General features: G+C 44.0%; 1 long non-coding RNA gene across 1 annotated transcript; it reads right to left on the bottom strand.

Moving 5' to 3' along the window:
- Positions 1 to 468: 468 nt before the first annotated feature.
- On the bottom strand, positions 469 to 23970 carry LOC142766934 (uncharacterized). The gene is made up of 2 exons (XR_012884670.1): positions 23753 to 23970; positions 469 to 1802 (listed from the first exon to the last, which is right to left on the bottom strand). It is a non-coding gene; the product is annotated as an uncharacterized LOC142766934 (long non-coding RNA).
- Positions 23971 to 25500: the final 1530 nt, after the last annotated feature.

Raw genomic sequence — 25500 nt, 5'->3', positions numbered from 1 at the left:
AGCATTATCCCCTTCATCTAGAATGCAACTGCCATGGCCGGGGCTAACTGAAACATATCCACTGTAGCAAAGAGAAACTTCCTTAATTTATTTCTCACTGTCAGTACTGGCGCTCGTTCATTAATGAAAACCGTTGACCGCCTTTGTTTAGAGAGTTGGCTCGGTGTGACGCCATTTAAATGGTACTGAAGAGAGCAAATCTTCAAATAAACTTAAACTCTAAGTCGGCTCTTTTCTGTGCTTCTTTCCTGTCCTTGTGCTTTCTTGCGCTGTTAGATGCGATAATTAAAGGGTATACGACTGTTTGAGACCCACGCTCATCTGACCGCGTTTCTCTGAAGATGCGGCAGACTCGCATTCCCTCACTCATACCAGGCGTCTTTCATACTTGTCCTTTCGTATTCCTTTCTTTTTGGCTCTTTCTATACACGAAGTACGTAACACGGAAAAGAAAAAAAAGTCGAGAAAGAGAAAGCAAGAAAATATTGTAATAACTTGATAAGAAACATAAAATTACATCCAATACTCGCTCCGAAAGGTGGTGATTGCTAAGTGCAATGTAAGAGGCATGCGAAAACTATTTTTCAGTGGTCTTCCATTTGCTTTTGGCAAACAGGTTCGTTTGTTTGTTCTTTTTAGTGACCATTTACATTTGCATACCGCAAGGTTTTTTTTTTCTTCTTCTTCATTTTTCTGCGTGAATTCGAAGCCAGTTTCGAAGACTCGTTTAACAGCACTGCTTTTTGTCCGGTCTCAGACGGCCTATAAGCATACAATGGCATAGGGGACGTTAATCGTGCTCTTTCAAGTGCATTGTAATAACTGTGACTCAAATCTGAAGAAGGGGGAAGAGGAGAGAGATGAAAGAAAGTAAAAAGGATAAAAAAGGGAACTAAATGTGGTGCCTCAACAATGAAACGAGGCCGCAAAAATTCTCATTCGCTCATCCATCCTGTCCATTTCCCCCCTCTCTCGAACGAGATGTTATTGCCTCTGAGGCTATTCTATATAAATAAATAGATTGTATGGAGACAGTGCTGGTTTTAACTGCTAATTGTCAACATTGATCACTACATTAGCGATTATTTAACCATCTTTATCCGTGATGGTCGCATTCTGGCGGAGGCGAAACGCCAGAGGCGCGTGTACTTACATTTGCCTGAACATTAAAGAGCCCCCAAGTGGCGGGAATTTGCGGATCTTTCTACTATATGGCGTGCTTTCCAATTGTATCGCATTTAAGGTGAGTAAATACCTAAGAATACCTATTTAGCCAGGAGTCATTATTTCATTGCCATTAGCCAAACCAAGTCAATATATGCTATAACACTAGTCATGCTAAAAAACTAAAGTCGGCGCTGCACCACCACAGAAAACGCCGAGAAAGACGCGGAAGCACTGCTTGCACACCACAAGCACTCAGGCACTTCGTCACAGTCTGTCAAAAAGCACGAAAGCAAGAAGCACGGGAGTTGCACCATTCACGTCGAAAAATACAATCCCTACGACATACGAGCCGCCGATGCAACAATGCGATCCAACCTTGCTTAGTCCCCAGAACAGTTCAAGCAGTATTGTCAGTATCCATGTGTAGCACACTCTGTCTGGAACGCAACAGTCAAGCTCGTCCACCAGAGTCGTCATAAAAATCACTGGACTGCTTACTCGGCCTTGAAGATTTAGTGAGATTGTGGAACTCTGTCGGGACGTGAAACTGTGAATTTGGCCATTATTTTGTTTATTCTCTTCTTCAATTTGTTGTAGCTTGTAACCGGTGCCATCTTTCGGGGGGAGGGGGAATCCTGTGACGTAAGAAGGCAGGAATGGTTAGAAGAAGCAGATGAGAGAGAAGAGAGAAGTGAATAAACATGGCGTATGAGCCAGGCCACGTCTGGCATTCGTTATATATATATATATATATATATATATATATATATATATATATATATATATATATATATATATATATATATATATATATATATATATATATATATATATATATATATATATATATATATATATATATATATATATATTCTACCGGTGAACGACAGCATCAAATTATACCTTAGGTCCAGATGCAGGAGACTTCCATCATGTAGGCAAAAAGCAAAAAAAAAAAGAACAAGTGTGACTACGCAGCATATTTTACTCCATATTACAACCAAGTGCAGGTGTTCAAGGAAATTTCAGTAACTCAAGATCTTCCTAATTAAATGACTGTTTTTGACGAACGGTTTTGTTACCTGTTCAGCTGCTCGACAAGTCCGGTTTGAAGTTCCTCTAAAGTATCACCGATTTTTTTTTCCTTTTGCTTAAAAATTATTTGATATGTCTTTCTGAGGTGTGGTTGAAAAAGCATTCAACAATTCGTTAGTTACATTAACTGAAGTTCAAAGAAGCCCTATTTATTTATTTATTTATTTATTTATTTATTTATTTATTTATTTATTTATTTATTTATTTATTTATTCACAAAGGTCGGCGAACTCACTGATGGGTCCACTCGAACTTACTCATACTCAGACCGAGCCGTGAGTCTGAGTGAGTCTGAGTGAGTTCCAATTTTTCTGCTGACCTATTTTCATATCTATTCATCTTCAGCATCACTATCCAGCCTTACCTGAATTCACGTTTATACCTCACATCTTCTCAGATGTACTCCAAAGCAATGTCTTTCATAATCCACTTCATTATTTATTGATCAGAGGCGCGTATCGCGTAGGGCAAAGCCTTCATCTCACCCTGCCAACTCTTCGAAAGTAGTTCTTGTTACATATGTCTTATGTTGTCATCTCTTTCAAAAAAAAAAAGACGACCGTACTGGTTTGCGAGCACTCACAACTCGTATTCGAAGGTACTATATCAACAAGTGCAAAGATAAGCACCGAATTAACGTGAAATACCTGTGTAATAGAGCACTGACATCTTGGTCGAAAAAGACGAGTCTAGGCTAACGGACTGATCAATCGACTCGCTCAGGCTCGCATAGAGCCGTGAGTTTGAGTCTGAGTGAATCCGGTAGAAGGAAATTTTCGTGAGTGTGAGTCCAACTGAATTCCGACTCGGAAAAATTTCGCAGAGCCCGAGTCCGAGCGAGTCCGAAGCACAAAATATATTTCAAGAGTGAGTCTGAATAAGCTTCACTAGTTTTGCCGACCTATGTTTATTTATTTATTTATTTATTTATTTATTTATTTATTTATTTATTTATTTATTTATTTATTTATTCCTTTGTTTACAATGCCTACAGCACCATGTAGATCAGTAGTTTGAGAGCAACGTATTAACATTGCCATAAAATACATAATCATGTGCACATGTGCGACTGGTCATTAACGTTTGTAGGTATTTACATACAACTCGACTGCTGAGCCGCAGGTAGCGCGATAGAAACGTGGCCGTGGCGACCTCGTTTTTTTATAGAGAAGGCAGTGCTTGAGGCCCGATTACTTAGATTTAATTAGGTGCACGTTAAAGAATCCCAGGGGGAGAAAATTTTCGTAGCCCTCCACTACGGCTTCTTTCATAATCGTAGCATGGTTTTGGAACGTCAAACTCCATCATTTATTGTTTACTAACATATAACAACAAAAGTATTATTCTCATGAAGCAAATTGTTTTTCAAATTTAGAGTTGTTGGCACTCGCGCTTTATCAAAAAAAAAAGAAGAAGAAACAACACATACGGCAACAATGAGCCTTTGTTTAAAGCTTAGCGTGTTTTATATGCATTACCTGTTTTGCAGCTAAAGCATATTCCGGGCAGATCGCAATTGCAACCTTACTTCAAAAGAACATCCATGCTCACTCGAAAGGCCCAGATGCGATGGCATTCCGCCACTGACGATGTCGTGATCCGCCTGATCAAGAGCTATATATCATTATCCCCCTGATGCAGTCCTATTCTGCTCTCAGTATTCCGCCTTAATTAAGAGTTAATTGATGCGCACCAAGGACGCCTGGCGAGAGCAAATCGTTTCTGAGAGGCTTGTCTCTATGGTGAGCTAATTACCCGCTGTCGTCCCCATAAATAGGGCCGACGAATGCCTCTAGTCGTTAACAACCAGCACTGCCCATTAGCTCTGCCATCTGATGTGACGTCAAAAGAGAGGAAGCTCATGGATTGAGCAGATAGGTATGAAAGAAGTCATTCTTGCCTCGTTTCTTACAATCCTCGCAGAAACCAGTGCATTCGTAATTACACGAGCATGGAGGAACAGGCCCACGATTCACCAGCATAAAGCCTATACATGCGAGATCTGTCATATATTGCAACTCATCGTTTTGAACCCCTAAATAATCTGTTTAACTTGGCCACAATAGACCACAATAACAGAAATGTGACAATAATCTGTGGGCTTTTACTTTCCAAAATAGAGATATGAATATGAGAGACGCTGTAGTGATCTCCGGAAATATTGACCATCTGGTGTTGTTTAACATGAGCTGACAGCGCACAGTATACGGGCCTTTACCGTTTTGCCTGAATCGAAATGCGACCGTCGCGGCCGAGATTGAATCCATGACCGCCCGGTCAGCAGCCGAGCAGTGTAGCTACTGTTACAACACGGCGGACCATGATAACTGAATCAGCATCGTTTTCAAAATGTACATACGTGTCTTCCGAGAGGCTTGTGCCGGCATTAGCTAAGCTGCGTTAGACTGTAATCGCTCATGAAAGAAAAGGTGAGCCAATATCGATGCTGGCTGCATCATTATCGAAGCATACAAGTAGGTTTAATGATTAGACAGACAGACAGACAGACAGACAGACAGACAGACAGACAGACAGACAGACAGACAGACAGACAGACAGACAGACAGACAGACAGACAGACAGACAGACAGACAGACAGACAGACAGACAGACAGACAGACAGACAGACAGACAGACAGACAGACAGACAGACAGACAGACAGACAGACAGACAGACAGACAGACAGACAGACAGACAGACAGACAGACAGACAGACAGACAGACAGACAGATAGATAGATAGATAGATAGATAGATAGATAGATAGATAGATAGATAGATAGATAGATAGATAGATAGATAGATAGATAGATAGATAGATAGATAGATAGATAGATAGATAGACAGACAGACAGACAGACAGACAGACAGACAGACAGACAGACAGACAGACAGACAGACAGACAGACAGACAGACAGACAGACAGACAGACAGACAGACAGACAGACAGACAGACAGACAGACAGACAGACAGACAGATAGATAGATAGATAGATAGATAGATAGATAGATAGATAGATAGATAGATAGATAGATAGATAGATAGATAGATAGATAGATAGATAGATAGATAGATAGATAGATAGATAGATAGATAGATAGATAGATAGATAGATAGATAGATAGATAGATAGATAGATAGATAGATAGATAGATAGATAGATAGATAGATAGATAGATAGATAGATAGATAGATAGATAGATAGATAGATAGATAGATAGATAGATAGATAGATAGATAGATAGATAGATAGATAGATAGATAGATAGATAGATAGATAGATAGATAGATAGATAGATAGATAGATAGATAGATAGATAGATAGATAGATAGATAGATAGATAGATAGATAGATAGATAGATAGATAGATAGATAGATAGATAGATAGATAGATAGATAGATAGATAGATAGATAGATAGATAGATGGCGGTTATGTTCTGCAGTCTGACTAATAATTAAAGTGCAGGACTACAGTTCCAGTGTGTAACCCCCACACCGAATTATTAGCGCGACAGCGTTAAAGAGCTCGTTTCGCAGAAATTCTGGTGTCGGCGTTGGTGTCCGAGGTTCTCAGCAAAAAATCATCATCTTTGCGTGAATGAAAAATCAGAAAAGATGCAAATGAAATAAATATTGAAAATTCCAGGTCTGAGAGAGCATTTAACCCCAGTCAATTGCGTGGGAAGCGGGTGTTCTATACCATACCGCTCGCCTCTGCTTGTGCATACAGTGAAAATATTGCTTACGTAGCTGACATATGAGCGGTCAGAAGACGACAACAAGGAAGTGGTCTGTCGGTTGTGTGTGCTGTCCTCCATCTTAGTCGATGCCATACGCATCAGTGTGAATATAGATTCTGAATAGACACGCCTCGTGTCATTCTTACGTAACAATATCTTCCTCTGCCTGGAAATGCAGTGAAAGTAACTTCGATACTTTACAAACACGCGCATCTTGTGTATATGTACACAATGAAACATGAGATAGTGCCATGAAAATGCGTGGGACAAGCGTATGTTGCCATCGGGTGTAAGAACATGGAATTATAATGACTTCACATTTTAAAGCCAGCCACCCACTACAAAAAACACAGACGCTACTGCACCCTTATGGCCACGTAGTGGGTGCCTAGCAAGTTGGAAAAGATTTCATACGCTAAGTTTTCGAAGTATGCACAGGGAAAGAATATCGCTATCACGTTTAACAGTTTAATGACAGGCTTGAGGGTGCCCCAATTTTTCTCCGAATTTCCGAGCATTCCGCTGCCCTAATGAAATAAAAAGCCTTAGAACATCTATGCTGTCCATACGAACAACTCGACGACCCCTCAGAGACCCAATAGTTCTTCTGTATCACGGCCCAGCAGGCGATTCTGTGTTCTTCCATCCGTGGCTGACCGCTTCCGACACTCACGATCCAGTTGTGTGCAGTGTGTGTGCTGCACGAGTTATTTCTCTCTTATTCATTTTTTATATCATCTTCATCTTAGAGAAACAGCGCGAAAGGTGCACACACATAACCACATGAAGCTCTGTGTGGTTGTCTGTGTGTCTTTTATGTCCTCGTTTTTCGTGTGGTTTCCCTAAAATGTGTTCAACGATTTAACTAGCCAACAACTTGACCCTTTAAATCATCCATGTATGTGCACCTTTCATTTCTATCGTTATACCCACTCATTCGGGAATTATGAAGAGGCATTTAACCCCTTGTGTTGGTGCCTTCCAGCCTGTTCCTTATCGAGTATTCACCTCTGGAAACATTTATACATCAAAAGGGGCATTTTTCTCTTTCGTGACAATAACCGTCATCCGTTTTGCTTCTGTTTCCTAAAGGTCAGCACTCGTTACTTTTTTATCAAAAATGTAATGTCATGTTGATAACGCGCATACCATTCGCGGCGTGAAAGTCATGGGCGCGCGGCAATAATGCAAGGAAAAGCACTAAATAGAGATGATGGTTACTGCTGTGTACAAAAAAAATTGGTTCCAAATCTGCATGTTACACCGCAAATGTAGTCGCAAGACAATAGTCTTGCGTCTGGAGAGGGTGAACAAAACGTTTATTTGATGTTCTGCGCAAGAAAATCGTGGAATGGTATTCTGGAGGCGCTGCGTTAGAGTGCCTCAAGCGTGCAGCGGAGGCGAACGAACGCATCGAGACACGTTAGACACGTTAGACACAAGCGCCATCTGGCAGTTATCTTCGAAAACGAAGGCGTGCAGCCTGCGGAAAAAGATGCGTGCCAGTGTCGGAGGTGATAAGGTGTAAAACGCAAGGCGACGGGCAGGTGCCACCACTGTGATGTCGTAGCAAAGCATTGGAAACACATTTTCGAGCATCGCGTTGCACTGTCAGCGCAGCGTGATTAAATGCTACATTCCTTAGAGTTACTTGTGTGTGCCTCTTCTAGTATAAAGGTAGACATACAAAACTTCTAGATGTTGTTATGGCGCCTTATATATGCGCAATAATTGCTTTTTAATACACAATCACACAACTATGAACGCTAAACCTTGAGCAATATTGGTGGGTGCTGCGAATGGGGTTGGCCGTTTGGTGCCGTTTGAGGTATCGTTAGGGCGGACAGACAGACAGGCAGACAGACAGACAGACAGACCAAATTTTTTTTTATCGAAGTTCCTCAAGAAAGACTATCGTCTTTAAAAAAGACAATTTTTGCACGATCTATAGCAGTTTCTGAGTAAGCTACCTTAGTGGCTGGCCAGTGATCACTGACAGCGATAAATTAACCACGTCATCACGGTCGGCCGCGTTGCCACCCAGAGAACTGCACAGCCCGTATTTACGAAGCTTTTCTTTTGGAGATACTATTGATTGATTTGATTGATATGTGATGTTTTACGTCCCAAAACCACCATATGATTATGAGAGACGCCGTAGTGGAGGGCTCCGGAAATTTCGACCACCTGGGTTTTTTTAACGTGCACCCAAATCTGAGCACACAGGCCTACAACATTTTCGCCTCCATCGGAAATGCAGCCGCCGCAGCCGGTATTCGAACCCGCGACCTGCGGGTCAGCAGCCGAGTACCTTAGCCACTAGGCCACCACGGCGGGGCATTTGGAGACACTGTCTTGTGTTTGTTGGGCACTTTCGGTAGCATTATCTCCAGCACTACAAGTTTTAATGAACATGCTCCCACGAGCACGCTTTTTGGCGATTTGGCAAACGCTTTATCTTAATGCACAATAGGGTGCATTGTTTAATTCATTGTTTAACCTTGTTTATTTGTCGCCATTCCATCGGAGACCCGAGAGTTTTGTACGCATGGCGTGTAATGTGATGACGACATGCGATGCGAAACATCGTAACTGAATACTTTAGCAATTCATACCGGACAATAAACTTCAGTGAAATAAGGTTTGTCAGCGGCCCCTGAAAGTTAAAAAGACGATACAAGCAAATAGGAATTCAGGCTGCATCGATGTATTCTTTCGGTATATCTGTGAAGCTAGAGGGGGCACAAAAATGTGGTGCCGGTTACGCTTGGTCTAGTTTAGCACTCATCATACAATTTTAGAATATAATCAAAGATAACTATTATCGAAGTTACTCCAAAAAGTTCCTACATAGACGTGGTAATCTAATGTTCGAGAACTAGATTAACATCAACAATATATGCAACATTGTGAAAAGGTCACGATTCTCCTCCAACAGAGTGCGACTGGTTACTGCGAAGCCATCCCATGCGATTCGTTCGTTTTCGGAAGCCATGAAATTTCCGCATGCGCACTGCCAGATGTCGGCGCAGAGGTCAATCATCTGTCAAGCGGTTCAGCGAGAAAGCAGAGCGGACTCGTCGATCTCTGGTGTCCGTGCGGGGCTGCACTTTCAAATACGTGCCGGAACGAGGGCACCCATCATATGCGCACTTCAGTTGTAGCGTCAATCCCCGTGTCTCACACCTCTCGCTCTCTTCACCGTATGTTTCCTAGAGAAGATACTGCAACGGCGGCGGCTGCCATGCTTGCTGTCGTCATCGTCGCCTGCCGATGCTCGCATCCGCGCCCACGCGCACTTCTACAGATCAGGGTGTGCGCGAACAATCGACCTGTCCCGACGCGCCGTCCTGAGAAATAAAGTCCCTCTATCTAGGGACCTTACTATATAGGGACCTTACTGAGAAAGCGATCGAGGCGACAACGCCCGGCGCATTCTGAAACTACGAGCATCATTTAACAACCAAAGCCTCTGGAACAATGGATTTCTATTGCTTATTGTGGAGGTTGTTGTTTTAGAGGAAAAACCCTAGATGCACCACCAAGTACGAGAAAAGACCATCGACGTCTGTCTCAACATGCCTAAAGAAGAAAGGCATCGTGTCATGACATCATCTCACGTCAACATGACATCATAGTGATGCCTCGTAATGACATCTTATCGTCGCTGTATCATATATATGGGCATGGAAAACATGGGATGTGTTGAATGCTTGCAATGCCGAGGATGCAGAAGTGCGGAAAAGCCGTGTTGGGTGCAAAAAGATATTGCTTGGCCAGGGTGGGGGGAGCGTCTGGAATCAATGAAATTGACTTTAGGCGAATGCATACGGGACCCTTTGAGCGTTTGTTGCTCTTATTGTTGTCCTTGTTGTTGTAGTTGTTGGGTTAGCAGTAGTCCTTGTTATCGTGCTTGATGTTGCTGTTGTGTTCATCATACATGAAGTGCCGTCTTACGTCTGATGCTGAAACATCCGCGCTTGCAAATGCGACTTCAACACAGCTTTTAAGACGGACGTCGAGCAAGGAAGAACTTGTGATCAAGATGTGATGGTGCAGAAGTACATAGTGGACATATAGGTATTGTGAACGTTCATATTCTTCCCACGAGTACGTTCGAAATGGCGTCACTGCATTTCTTTTTTTGTCAATATTTCTTTTTATGAGCGATGCTTTGAGTGTCCCATTAAATGAAAACTTCTCAGCATCTTCTATATGCATAATGTTTGAAGTATCCATTTGAAGTACTTAGCAAAGTAGCGATACACAAGTAGGGTTAGTTATCAAGCTATGGTCCCACTATAGGGAGACCCACGATCAGTAATCTTAGAAATGAGTGAGCAGGTGACATGAAAATGTGGTATTAACAATATCTTCTGCGCTAATAATAAGCGAAGTATTAGCCCACAATGAGGCAAATGAAAATATACGAAAAATTAAGTGCTCTAAAAGAAATCTTGTGTTTTAAGGACGAGAAACTTGAAAGTGAAGGTAAGATAAGGTTGCTGACAGTGAAGTACCAACTCTTTCATGAGAGGGGCGGGGGGGGGGGGGGGCTAGCTAACTTTGCTCGTCAACCGGAAGACGTTCTTCGAGAATGCTACTCCTCGTTTCCCAATCGAATGTACACTCGTAAAGAAAGGTAGCTAACATCTATGGCAATGCTACTGGGCCCACTACTAAAGGAGCGGGCGCCTTCAAATCGAACCAATGAAGGACGCGCCATAGCTTGTTTTATTGGTGAACTAAGTGTATGATTGTCTACAAAGCCAGTTGGTCCTGCAGCTGAATAACTATAGAGATCATGTGGTTCATAACGAAGCTCCAACAGGAATCCGAATTCTGCGGTTCTTTGGAAGGCAACAACTGCACCCTTCGACTACCACTTTAAACGCAGAACTAATGATTCGCCGGAACTTGTAGTTGTTTCCAGAGGAAAGGAAGAGCAAACCTTTAGAATTCTGGCACTCTTAGTAGTGCGCAACAACGCAGCTCTCTCAAACGGCTAGGAAGTACTTGTGCATCCCAGCAACGTCCCATCTGTAGAAAAGGTGTTCTCCGCTGCTGAACAGTTCATTTCAGGAAGAAGCCGGCTGAAGGGAAAGGAGGTTGACTTGCTTGTGCTCCTTCACCAAAATGCTTGGCTTACTAATGATAACTAAATTTAACGGTTCGGTTGTAGCGGCAAGAAACCCGTACATGTCTAGAGACTGCAAGACGTCAAATTTATGTTTTGTTTTCTCGTTTAAAATTTCAAAAATCACAAACTTGCTGTCGGTATAAGGTCTAACTGCATTGTTTTGAGCATTACTTTCTTAGTGGATATATTCCGGCATTTTAACAGAAATAATTTCGAACAAAAAAATCGCAGCTTTGCCGCAAAGGCGAAGCAAGGAACGCGATAGGAACGATTTGAAAGGTCACGCGCAGAATGGCAAGCAGATAGAAACGTGCCCTGCGTTTCTCACGCCCAAATGACGCACGAAAGGTACTCACAGGTACAGATGAACGTGAATAAGCGTCTCAGTTTTTACTTTGCCGTGTCTGAAAAGCATGCCTTTTCGAAAACGGAGGCTGTGCCACAATTGCAGGGACCTTTGTGCGCCCCGTACGTACAACAGAATTGTTCCAGTGCAAGCCCACGTGCGCTCATTGCGCCATCTTGCTGATAATGCTAAAACATGATAGCCCTCCCCCCCCCCCCCCCCGACGCGGAGATCCCACGTTTGATTCCGCAAACCAGAGTCTCCTTTCTGGATTTTTTTTTCTTTCTTGCGTTTTCATATATATATATATATATATATATATATATATATACATATATATATGTGACGCTATGAGGAATGGGCGACGTGGCCTGGCTCATACGCCATGTTTATTCTGTTCTGACTTCTTCCTTCTCGGCTTCTACCAACCATCGCTTCATACGTCACACGATCGTGTGACGCTATGAGGAATGGGCGACGTGGCCTGGCTCATACGCCATGTTTATTCTGTTCTGACTTCTTCCTTCTCGGCTTCTACCAATCATCGCTTCATACGTCACACGATTCCCCCTCCCCCCGAAAGAAGGCATGGATTACGAACAAGGAAAAGTACACAAGGAGAGGTTGAGAAGTCACAAATGTCAAAATGCACAATTGGTTTCATGGCCCCGTGGTGTTCCGTAAACTCGCAAAACTTCAGGAAAGAGTGCAGCAGTCCGGTTAACGCAGGAGTTCAGGTGGGCGAGGCTGATGGTTGCGTCCTGGATAACACAAGAATGCTTTGGACGTGGAGATAGCGAAAATCGCAGCTGGCATTCTTGTGAAGAACAAACGAGGTTCGAACGCCTTGCAGAATGGACAGTTCGGATATCGTAGGCATGGAATTCTTCGTCTTGGCACAGGTCGTGCAGGCAGCTTGCGTGCGCGTTGATCGAGGTTGATTGGGTGCTGCCTGTGTTTCTGCCGAGTACAAGGGGTGCTTTTGTGGCTTTTGGAGATTTTCCTATGGCGATGTCGCAGATGGTTTGATGGAAGGCACATTCTTGATCTTTGGTGGAGAATGTATCCACGACGATGGGTCTTTTTGCAATGTTCTTTGAGCCTTAAAAGTGGTTTCGATGAGGTTTCCTTTCGTCGTTGACAATGTTGAAGTATACGTTGACGTTGTAGTTTCTTGGTTTCGTCGACTTGCTTGTGGTGTGACATTGATCGTGCTGTGTCAGGATTCTTAGCAAGTCCTTCGCAGGCTTCTACGACGTGAACCAATGCAGATGTTTCCGGCACAAAACAATGTACGGGGTTTCGTGCACTTGAATCTTCTGTATTCATAAATCGTTCATTGTTGGTGGTTGCCTGAAGATTACTTGTGTCATCAGAAGTCGCACCTGTGCTTTTGTTTTCATTGTTGGCAGTGAGGTTGCATACTGGATTCACGTCACTTCGATCTTGTAATTGATTAACACTAGACGCTTCTGCAGAAGACTTTCCTTCACAAGATGCTGATTGTGAATGCTTCTGTCTTTGTGGCACTGCTGAGCTGAATGCCAAGTCAGTTTGCAAAGTACGCATGCGGCATGAGGTATTAAATGCATCTCGGTCATCAATAGCGGATTCAATTCTTTTATGCAGCAGTGAGTTGAGCATTGGTGATATATCCGCGGATGAGGAACCAGGTGGAAGGTTGGGAACACGACCACGTGGTCTTTCCGTGAGCATGTGGCTAACTTCACCTGACGGGAATTGTACATTCATGCTCTGTACTCGAGTGCGTGAAGGCTGCTTATGACTGCGATGACTGAGTTTGAATGCACTGAGAGTGCGTGGGCTAATCGAATCTTCATTATAGTCTTGAAACCAGATGATCATTCCTTCTTTTATCTTTTGCCAAGACTCGTCGTTGTCGAATATGTGGGTGACGTAAAACTTAAATGCCTCACCGGTGACATAGTCGCTGAAGTTCGTAACCATCTCCCGTTCCGACCAAGATGCAGCGGCGGCTTGGAGCTCGAACAGGTTGAACCAGTCCTGTACGGGTCCGTCGTCCGCTGATCCGGTGTACTTAGGGATGTCAAGGTCGTCTGATGCTGCTGTCATGATGCTTGGTGGTCTTGATGGTCTGCGTTCGGTCACTGCGTCTCGCTGACGTCTTCGATGATGATGACCGGGTGATGAAGTGGTTACGAGGTCTTCATCCTGTCGACTCGTGTGACGCTATGAGGAATGGGCGACGTGGCCTGGCTCATACGCCATGTTTATTCTGTTCTGACTTCTTCCTTCTCGGCTTCTACCAATCATCGCTTCATACGTCACATATATATAATAAGGGAAAGAAGTGTATACCTAAGGGCTCGTTTTTCCGTGTTTTAACACAATATTAATTAGATCTAACAGACAGTAATGCCAAGGAATGTACAGGGAAAGTTATTAGAACCAATGGAATGTAAATAAGAAGGAAGAAAACTGGATGAAAAAATAACCAGCCATGAGCAGGAATCGAACCTACGACCTTCGAATAACGCGTTCGATGCTCTAACCACTGCGCTACCACAGCGGCCTTCCCTCCATCCACTTTTTTGGGTCTATATGTGAATTTAGAAGTAGGAGTGATAGTCAGCGCCATCTATAAGCCAAACGACGAGTGTGAAAACACTCTTATACGCATGTTTAGCGTCACGTAGCACGTGAACTTATTATGAGCGGGCAGCTGATTAATTGTCCCTCTTATACAACCTAAACACACCAAGTACGCCAGTACGAGACCCTCGTTCAATGAAATAAGGGAAAGAAGTGTATACCTGAGGGCTCGTTTTTCCGTGTTTTAACACAATATTAATTAGATCTAACAGACAGTAATGCCAAATAATGTACAGGGGAAGTTATTAGAACCAATGGAATGTAAATAAGAAGGAAGAAAAGTGGATGAAAAAATAACCAGCCGTGAGCAGAAATCGAACCTACGACCTTCGAATAACGCGTTCGATGCTCTAACCACTGAGCTACCACTGAGCTATTCGAAGGTCGTAGGTTCGATTCCTGCTCACGGCTGGTTATTTTTTCATCCACTTTTCTTCCTTCTTATTTACATTCCATTGGTTCTAATAACTTCCCCTGTACATTCCTTGGCATTACTGTCTGTTAGATCTAATTAATATTGTGTTAAAAAAAAACACGGAAAAACGAGCCCTTAGGTATACACTTCTTTCCCTTATTTCATTGAACGAGGGTCCCGTACTGGCAGACTTGGTGTCTTTAGGTTGTATAAGAGGGACAATTAATCAGCTGCCCGCTCATAATAAGTTCACGTGCTACGTGACGCCAAACATGCGTATAAGAGTGTTTTCACACTCGTCGTTTGGCTTATAGATGGCGCTGACTATCACTCCTACTTCTAAATTCACATATAGACCCAAAAAAGTGGATGGAGGGAAGGCCGCTGTGGTAGCTCAGTGATTAGAGCATCGAACGCGTTATTCGAAGGTCGTAGGTTCGATTCCTGCTCACGGCTGGTTATTTTTTCATCCACTTTTCTTCCTTCTTATTTACATTCCATTGGTTCTAATAACTTCCCCTGTACATTCCTTGGCATTACATTCTGTTAGATCTAAATAATATTGTGTTAAAACACGAAAAAACGAGCCCTTAGGTATACACTTCTTTCCCTTATTTCATTGAACGAGGGTCTCGTACTGGCAGACTTGGTGTGTTTAGGTTGTATAAGAGGGACAATTAATCAGCTGCCCGCTCATAATAAGTTCACGTGCTACGTGACGCCAAACATGCGTATAAGAGTGTTTTCACACTCGTCGTTTGGCTTATAGATGGCGCTGACTATCACTCCTACTTCTAAATTCACATATAGACCAAAAAAAGTGGATGGAGGGAAGGCCGCTGTGGTAGCTCAGTGATTAGAGCATCGAACGCGTTATTCGAAGGTCGTAGGTTCGATTCCTGCTCACGGCTGGTTATTTTTTCATCCACTTTTCTTCCTTCTTATTTACATTCCATTGGTTCTAATAACTTCCCCTGTACATTCCTTGGCATTACTGTCTGTTAGATCTAACATATATATATATATATATATATATATATATATATATATATATATATATATATATATATATATATATATATATATATATATATATATATATATATATATACACGATGCATGACATTCACGCCCACGCCGACGCCCACGCCGAAACTCGAGCCGAGAATGTCCAATAAATTGCTATCGCAATAAAAAAAAAATTGCTCGTAAATTAAACGAACCGAGTACTGCGAATAGTAGCTTATTGTGACTGTTCTCCCCAGAACTATCGGTAAATGAACTATCGATAGTATTGATAGCTTTTTTACTATCGATACTATCGATAGTATAATTATTGATAGTTCTGCATCACTATCTTGCACACACTATCACGCTCCGCTTCAGCAACACGGGCGGCAGAGATTCGCAGCTTGAGCTGCGAACGTGCGCAGGCTTTCCACGTCTCGCAGGCCTCTCTCTCGCTCCACGAAGACAACACATTCGCCCGTCCACATCATTGCCTTTTCGTGCAGTTTTCACACTCGAACTATCACACTCGAAGTAGTGGTAGCGTGGATAGTCACCGTCGGTGCATGTGGAAGTCGCAATGCTCCGACAACTAGCCGTCATCCACGAACACGAAACCAAAGGCAGGGCAAGTAACTGCGCCTCGAGCGACTGCAGATGCTGGCGCGGTTGTAACGGAGTTCAAAATGAACCTTAGCAAACAGGCCCACCTAGCCGTCTTACTATCGGCTTTGAAGGAAACTAGACGCTCACCAGACTGCTTTGTATGAGACCTGCCGTAGGTTTGTGAACAGGGTAACAGGGAAATGTAGACGCCCCCCCCCCCACCCCCACCTCATATCATTACTCACTCAAACGTGTCCTGCCGTTCCTTTTTCTTTTTTTTCTTGAAATTCATGCACAAGTGTGTGGCAGGGACACACACTTGTGCATGATGTGCTTTTGATGTTGTGCCTAGTGCTTTTGATGTTGCGGACGAATCACTCTCCCTTTACCTCCCTTTACCTCTCCCTTTTATGCCCAGAAAGTGTTGAACAGAAGATACGTGGTTGTCAGAAGCACGTCACCACTTAATTTCCGTTCCTACTCGCAGTAGTAATCTCTTTTTTTTTTAACTTGACTGAGATGAGAGGAGGAGGTGTGCGGAGACACTTGACCTTTGATGTTTCAATATTTGTGTCTCTCTATGGGAGCTCGCACTGGCGTAGCCTGCTTACAGGGGTTCAATAACTTTTTTGTTATTCGTGCGGATTCTATATGCACACATACCCATATACAAGTATACACATATAAGTGGACGCACTAACATGCATGAAGAATGGTGAAATTTATTCCCCCCTTCCGAAAATTATGCCTAGCTTCGGCAATTACACCAGATAGGGTGCTTTGCTGTAAACATATATTGCACTTACAAGTGTTCTCCCATTGCACGTTTTAACTTAACATACAGAAGCATGTTCTTCCAATCTCACAGAATATTAGTTTTTCCATCTACAGTGAAAAATAACGACGCAATTTTTGCCAGTGTTTTGATCGGTTCGTGGACTCGAAGAAAATTGCAGAAAATAAGCGAATAAATTGAAGAAAGTGGATCAACAACAAAGAAATGCAATTTCACCTCGAGCAAGAACTTGAAGTGTTTTCCATATAAGAAGCCTTTTCAAAACAGCACCGAGCGATGGATGGCGATGAATCGTTCAATATTAAATATCCGAGCACTCGAATGACCGTAGCGATTACACCACACGTTTCTTATGAAAAGAAGCGTCGGCTTCGCTCAAAGGAGGAACTTACCTCCTTCCGCGCTTTACACACGTAAGCTGAAGGAATGCCCGAGGAAACATTTTCGATATTGCAAATTCGCGGTGGAAGGGCGCTATTGATGTATAGCTAATTGCTTTAGCCTTGCGCGTTTCATTTGGTTTCCTGGTTAGTTTGCATTTTTTCATTGCCTCATTTCGCGTCTTCCACCTCCGTCGGGCCAAAAGGTCGCCTGACGAAGCTCGCGATATTGAAAAGCTCACGAAAGCTTTTCGCGTATATCATTATAATTAAGTTGGTCGACCATGTAAGTGAGCTCGACAAAGTATCTAGTAAATAAATAGGCAACTACTTCTGTAGCCATGAGAAAGGAGAGCGGGGCGTATTTCACCGCTTCCTTCATTCGCATGCGAGACTAAGAAAACGTAATTTCCTTTACTATCCCCTATTTTGAATCTTTACAGTACTTTCACTTCTCTCGTGTGAACAAGATTCCCAGCTGTCAAAAAAATAAATGAATATAAAACATGTAAATAAACAGGCTATTCAATCCAAGTAATCGACCAGATTCTCTCCATGTATCAGATGAAACAGCCTCCTCTGCGAAAAACTTAAACGGGTCATAACCAAATAATTACAAAGGCTTGAAATAGTTAACAACTTTCCACAAAGAAACTGTTCACAAATTTTGTACTGACTTTGTCACAGTTCACTCGTCACGAAGTACGTTTTTGTTAAGATGCTTTAGAAACTTGTTCATGTGGTACCGGCGTTGCTTCATAGAAGCACTGCGGTGGTAATGAAGTAAAAGGAAGAAGGCAGAAAGTAAGTTGACAAAGTGCGGTGAAACGAAAGTATGCGAAAAGAAAGTAATTAAAAAGGGAGAGACGATGCATAGCTGAGCTGGTGAACAGTGGCAACGTCGCTATACACGGAACGGGCAAACCAAGCGAGGCAACAGACATTGATTGCAGCTGTTGCAGATAACGCTTAATTAGCCCTACTTTTCACAGGGATAAGACATCGCCTACAAAGAACCTCTTGAAACGTTCCGCTCGTTTCTTGTCTAAGGCGTCTTTCATATTCATATCTTGGTTTTGGGACGTGAAACCCCAGATATTATTATCAATACTTTCTTGTCTAAAGAAAAGACGCCTCGCCTCGGCAAGATGTGTTAACCAGATTCCTCGAGTTTACAGCGCTTATAATTGTGAAGCAGCACGTTGAAATGATATACTGATACTGATATAGCGTAGACTGTCTATATGGTACGAAAGTGGCCACATACCACAGTGCAGCATCGTTTAACACCTGTTGAAGCATATCCATACCGTTACCGTTAAACTTGCCACTGTTAGATTTTCTAGTGGGCATTAAATTCGTGTAACAAGATTGTCTGCAGTTTTCGTGTTTGAAGCGCGGGTATGCAGTCATTGCCTTTTGTGTTTATAGGTTTGAAGAAGAGTGCGGGGTGTTTCAGGTGGTATCCTCTACATGATCAATCATTTTGTGTAGTCATTCCAGATGTATTTGTAACCAATGTCACCACTCGGCTTCTGTTATGATTGCACGTAGAAAATTTGTTAGTATATCTCCAGAATCGGAAGACCAAAAGCTATTCCCGATTGACTGGGAGTAGAGAAAGAATCATGGCGTAATTAGCGCTACTCCCGAGAAGCTCGAAGAGTTTCTACATTTTCTGCATTCCTTATTTCAGCAATTTTCACCTAGGTAAAGCAGCAGAAAAGCACGATGAATATGAACACAGGGGAATAGAGTTTTTGCCACTATTTTTATTTCTTTGTATGTCCATACAGAAACGAGAATCTCATTGCAAGTAGAGAGTGCTTGACTGTTTTGCCGCTTCGAGTTCTCTAAATCACACCCAGTCCGTCACTGTACGTAAGCGCTTCGCTTTTCGGCGTCCACCGAAACGCAGCCGCTCGCCCTCATGTCAGTCATGCTACAAGTGCGATGAAGAAATGCGGCAACTTGAGGTATCGTCGCAGCCGCCGTTTCGACAAGTGGTCTTCTAGTTCAAGTGGAAGCTGTGCTTGGCCTAGTGCGTTCGACATGCTTCAAATTGAAAAGTTACGAGAGAAAGAGACACGTTCATTAGCGAGTAGAGGCGCAGCTAGGGAATGACATACTGGGCCCTTGCCCCCCCCCTCGAATTTTTTGTCATGACATACAAAGCGCAAAGAATGGCCCTCTTAGGGGGTGCCCTCCCTGAAATCATAGAGGTGCCACCCCCCCCCTGAAAAAAATTCTGGCGATGCCCCTGCAGGCGGTGGTACAAAGACAAGCGCAACATTGCACATTGTTCCTTGCTTGAGCACGTGTCTTTTTTTTATAACAGCCTTTTAGTTTCAAGTGACATTCTCCTCCTCCAGGCAGCAACAGACATCTCTTCAAGAACCTTTCATCCAGCGACAACTCATCGCCCGGGTCAAGAGGGCAATCGAAGCCAGAGGGTTCCTGGAGTAGGGAACCCTCCCACTTAGGGGAATACCGCGAATCGCTCGGAACACTGTTTTTGAAGTAAACTCTCTTCCTCAAGCCTGCATTTTAGATTTGAAGCACCTTAGGTTCTCAGTTTGTCTGCGTGTTCTGTTGTCATGGTGTTCCGTGTAGTTACGGTGCACCATAAAAGTGTGTATGTGCCAAAATTGATAAATGTCACTATTCACTACCAGCCCACTAATAATGAAAAAAGACAACAGTTCGCCCAATGAAAATCCAACGACATTAGTAGAGCATGAACAACCTTCCCTGTACACCATAGGGAACTGAAACAGGGCATTTAGGGAAGTACAAAAAGAAGAAGCACCACCTCAGGTTAAAAGCCACATTTTGATAAAGTTTTTTGACGACATTACAAGAGAGGAAACACAATTTCCTGCATGCCATGGTTTCCAGCTTGCCACCACTAGTGCCTCAGCTGGGACATCTCTCAAAACACTGCTTGTTTCGTCCCCAACCCCCGGGTTTCTTGTCAGTGGAGGTGGAAGGCCCTTTGCTCTACTCATGGTCTCCTGTCAGGCTTGCAGAATGAACACCTTGAATGAATATATCTTGTTTACTCTGCACGTGCTTATGCGCGGTGGCAAAGAAGTTGAAAGACTCGAAAGCACTGTAACGTTAAGCACGCCATCACAGAAAGTGAATTGCTAAACGCAGGATTTGCCCAAAATGATCCTTCAAGAGCAGTTCAATACGGCAGACACTGGAATATTCAATCTCTGCAGTACGAAACAAACAAAGAGTCCAGATGCCGTTCATGCCGCAGGAACTTTTGTTGCAACGCTTTCTGCTCAGATTCCTGAACAGCGCCAGCAGTATTATTTGACGGTAGCGTTAAAAACTGGCAAACGTCTGTTCCTTACCTTCTGTGAAAGTCGTCACTTAAAAATGCTCAAATGTTTGCGACTAGCAGCCAGTGACAGCTTACATTCAAGGACGGCTCCAGCGACACCCCGGTTCCAAGGATTTTTCACCTCGGCGATTAATATAAGTTCTTGCTATTCAAATGAAATAGCATAAAGCATTTGAAAATGTCAAGCTGGAACACAGCGCGGGGGTGTATAGGCCTCTAGCGAGAAGAATAGCTAAGACACCGGTGGCCTCCGATAGCAGTAACCCATAACATTTCCTGCTGTGCAGCGACGTGCATTTCACAAGATAGGAGGTGGAACTGCGTACACTGCCGCACAAGACTGTAATCTTTGCACTCGCTGCATGGATTATGGCAGAGTGCCGTAAAGCATGAGATTAGAGCTCTGATTGGTCTCTGCATCACCCCGGAAAAGGAACGTTAATCTCGAAATCCCTTCGTACTGGAGGGATTCAGCTGCGACCGAAGTCGTTGCAAGAGGGTTAGTGGGACCACTGAGGCCATGGACCACACTGATTAAAGGTTGCCACCGTGATTGCTTCCGCGCATGCGTTATTGATGACCGCATATCACAAGCTTCAGTGCGATTAGTCAAGCTGTGTGGAAAGATATGAACTCCTTTTTGAAGCTTAAGCCCATAGCCTGCTTGATGACGGAAGTTGAGTGCAGCTATAAGATATTTGTCGAGAAATATGTTGACACTGCCTAACTGCTTAATACGATGATCGTTGTGAACGAGCACTTGATCGTCGAAACTTGAAAGATATAAACCTAAGAATCACACTCACTGACGTTCCAAAGGAGTCTTTTTTTCTCACTTCAGGAGTTTCAGGAGAAGGTTTACGTTCAGGAACTTTTATCAAATGTACATGCGTTAGCTGAAGGGTCCCTAAAACGACCTTTAAAGTTTTGTCATTTTCAAACTGGAGTACTGCAGGAACCTATTCTTCCAACAGCCATAGGCGCTCGCACTGCATGAGTATGAAGGGAGGTACGGTTCAGCCTTTAATCACTTCATGGGGGCGCCTAGTCATACCTTTCATTAGACGAACCCTCCCGCCATTGTCTATTGTGCAGTGTTATAACCATGCATGTTTTTGGCAATTACGGCAGTCGAGAACCACTAACTATGCTTTGCAAAGATTGTTCACTCCACACCTTTACCACTCGAAATGCGAAGACCAAAGGCACACTACAGCGCGAAGCACGGCGTGACTTCATTGTAATTTTTACATTCATTGCAAAGCATGTTTTCTTTGCGACTCGACCAGAAGCTGAAAGAGGGAATGGGAGGGGGGCGGGCTAACCACCATTACATCGACGTTGCAGGTGGTTGGCTGCAGCGACAGCACTCTTTCGGAATTAGCCGCTGCTAATCGTGACAAAACTCTTAATGCTGAACAGCCAGTAATCTCGCTGGATGCCAGAGGAACTGTGTGGAATAGAAATATTGCGTGTCTTTGCCTCCTTCATTCGTCCCACTTATCACACTTGACAGCGCTTGTGATAAACGCCGTGTTTGCGCAACACGTAAGGTTGTGTCACGTTTAGCCACATGTGTTTGAAAAACGAGAAGCGTCTCTAAATTGCTGAACTTTCATTTCATCTCATGTAGTGTTAGACCCCCACTAAAGGCCCATATCAGCATGTCCGTGCGAGACTGCATACTGATTATCACGATATTAAAAACGATTATGAGCCTGATGATGATGGTGCTTTCTCTACTAGTGGCACACTCACCCACTGTATGGGCTTGAATGAACCGGACAGTTTATGGCAAAATTCATATTGTAAATAATAAATAAAGAAGAGCAGGTGTTATCTGCGCCCCATATCCCACGCCCCTTTCACCACCGACAGTTCATCACACACGCCGCTGTAGCAGTGCGGCTTCTCTCTTAGTCTCTGGTTGTCCCGCCGCGGTGGTGTAGTGTTTACGGCATTCGACTGAGGTCGCGGGATCGGATCCCAGCTGCGCCGGCTGCATTTAGATGGAGGAAGAGGAAAAAACTTCATTCAGAGTCCGGCGAGTAGATGGGGTGGGCGAATGGCCCCGCCTAGGTTACGGCCAGGAGTCCTTGAATCCTGGCGGCGTCCTCGGCCCGCTGGACAGCCCACATTTGGTCTTCGAAAACGGGGCTGAGCATTACGGCTTCCCAGCGCGCGCGAAGGCTCTCACCAGAGGGCGCATAGATGGAAGCAAAAATATTTGAGGCCTGTGTGCTTACATTTAGGTGCATGTTAAAAACCCCCAGGTGGTCGAAGTTTCCGGAGCACCCCGCTATACGGCGTCTCTTCTAATCATTTCATGTTTTGGGGACGCTGAACTTTGGTTATTATATCTCAGCGTTTGGTTGTATACCACATCGAAGAGTAACGCACACATTCCGCGCTTTCGTAAGGTACTCTTCGCACCAGCGAGAGTTTCTATCCAGAGCTAAGAGAACGGCAACGGCAACTCACTGAACAAATACTCGCCGCCGTGGCAGACTCACATACTAACTGGGTGCGACCTAATAAAGACATGCCGTCTGTCTTATTCCCTTACTGTCGCTGATAATACATTTGTAATCAGGTCCCGGATAAAGTGCTAGCTGCATGCAAGAACCTAGACGGAAAATCTGTAGGCTCCAGGCATCGCATCACCCTTCACACGTCACCGTATCGTATACAGTAATTTTAGCCATTGTAAAGCTTGTTCGTGGGGCCATGAATGCGATTGCATGAACACTTAGTAGCATTCTTTGCCTCGCTTTCCACATAGATGCGAATCATAATGCTGATTTTCGTGGATGCCTGATAAGCATCAGTATAAAGCAGCCGTCCCGCAAACAGCATAATGCAAAAGGCAACAGTACCTGTAATGCCACGTATGTAGGAAGGCATACTTAAGCTTTAATGTGTACCAACAAAGATAAACTTGCAATCTCTTATTCTGAATCCACCCACGTCTGAAGATTAAGGTAAGCATGAGCAGAAATTCTGGAAATTGCACGGCACAAAGGTTCACTCACACAATTAAAATGTTAAAGGTAGAATATTGCTTACTTGTAGGTCAGATTTACTCCTGTCTTCAGCATCAACTGCGAACGATGTAACACGCTATGTTTGTTACTCTTGGGAAAGGAAAGAATGGGCTATTCGGTTCATTGCGAAGGCCGCGCAGCACACCGAATGCGTTCTTGTTGTCTTGCCCACGCACATTTTGCGGCTGCTGACCAACTTATGCGGTTCCACAGGTAACTCACGTACGAAACTGAAGTCGCGTTGTGCCGGAACCGAAACGAAGCTGTACTGAAGTAGCGGCGGGCACGCCGAGCCCAGCCTAAAGCTCGCCACCGCCCTCTATTATCACGTGACAACTGGCACAGAAGTCACTGCAGCTGCAAAAGCTTCCTCCGAGCGCAGCTCATCGGGGAGCACCCCCCCCCCTCCGGCAGCGTGAGAGGCTCGCCTATCTATCTATCTATCTATCTATCTATCCATTTAGCCACCTACACTGGGTGCCCCCGTGATCCCCCCCCCTTAACTTGGGATAAACCAAAATTAGTATGCGAGGGTAAGATGGGATGACGAATATGACTTACTGTTCATAACATCAGTAATGTGGCGATCTCATCGCGTATGTCGTCAAACCCTTTCCGCCAGACAATCGTGGCACAACCCATATACCGCGGGTGTATGTGTGCCACAGGTTAGCTGGCATGTGCAGCAGACGATTATGCCAGGGTGCCGGAATGAATGAAACACCAGCATTCTGCGTGGCAATCAAGTATTCTAGCACAAAGTCACGCCACTTTCCAGAACTGCTTTTCAAATAGACCCTAATGTTCGTAAAACATCAATTGTGGAAGCAGTGCTAACTATAAACATTACATATTGTCACGGGGTCGTGACGTGGCCGAAGACCGGAAACTTCGTGTTGGGATTTAACTGTTCATTTGGGCGAACCTGTGCCCAGTAAACGGAAAGTCCAATTACAGCAGCAGTCTTGCACAGACAGCAGTCTCGGACTGATAGCGGCGAACGGAGCGTCGGCCTTCGATCAACAACTGACAAGCGGCGAAGCGCGTCGGCATTTATACTCTTGCTGTCGAATGTTCTAGCGTTATCGCTGGCGGTGGCATAGGTTCCAGAACAATCTGTACCGTTCGCACAGTGGGCGTGATCTTATCGAAATGATCTACTACAGTCCGGAACCTTCTCGAAAACTGCAGGCGCGGTTTGCGCTGAGAATCGTGTGGTGTTTTGGGACGATAACAAAAACTTGGGAAATGGAACGTGGCATTGCCACCCTCTGAAAAAAGGCATCGTCCCGATGCTTTAACTAAAGATGAAGGTACAACAATAATGCAAGAAAGTACAATGAATAAATTACGATACAACAATAATACAAAAAACACTGTTTCAGTTTGTTAACGCGCATGAAACGGCATGAGGCGCGCGACATGGACGACTTCAGGTCGCGATCGGCGTCGTTGAGAGTTCGTGCTGGTGTCGGGGACAACCTCGTAATCAAGTGGGCCGAGACGTCGAACCACCCTGTACGGTCCGAAGTACCGTCGCAGAAGCTTTTCACTTAGTCCACGTCGGCGTATCGGCGTCCACACCCAAACACGTTCACCGGGCTGGTATTCCACGAAGCGTCGTCGAAGATTGTAACGGTGGCTGCCGGTCGTCTGTTGATTCTTGATACGGAGACGCGCAAGTTGTCGGGCGTCTTCGGCGCGTTGAAGGTACTCGCTCACATCGAGGTTTTCTTCGTCGGTGACGTTGGGTAACATAGCATCGAGCTT

Source organism: Rhipicephalus microplus, chromosome 7, assembly GCF_043290135.1.
Source record: "Rhipicephalus microplus isolate Deutch F79 chromosome 7, USDA_Rmic, whole genome shotgun sequence".
In the NCBI taxonomy this organism is placed as follows: domain Eukaryota; kingdom Metazoa; phylum Arthropoda; class Arachnida; order Ixodida; family Ixodidae; genus Rhipicephalus; species Rhipicephalus microplus.
This window is presented reverse-complemented; position numbering and strand designations above follow the sequence as displayed.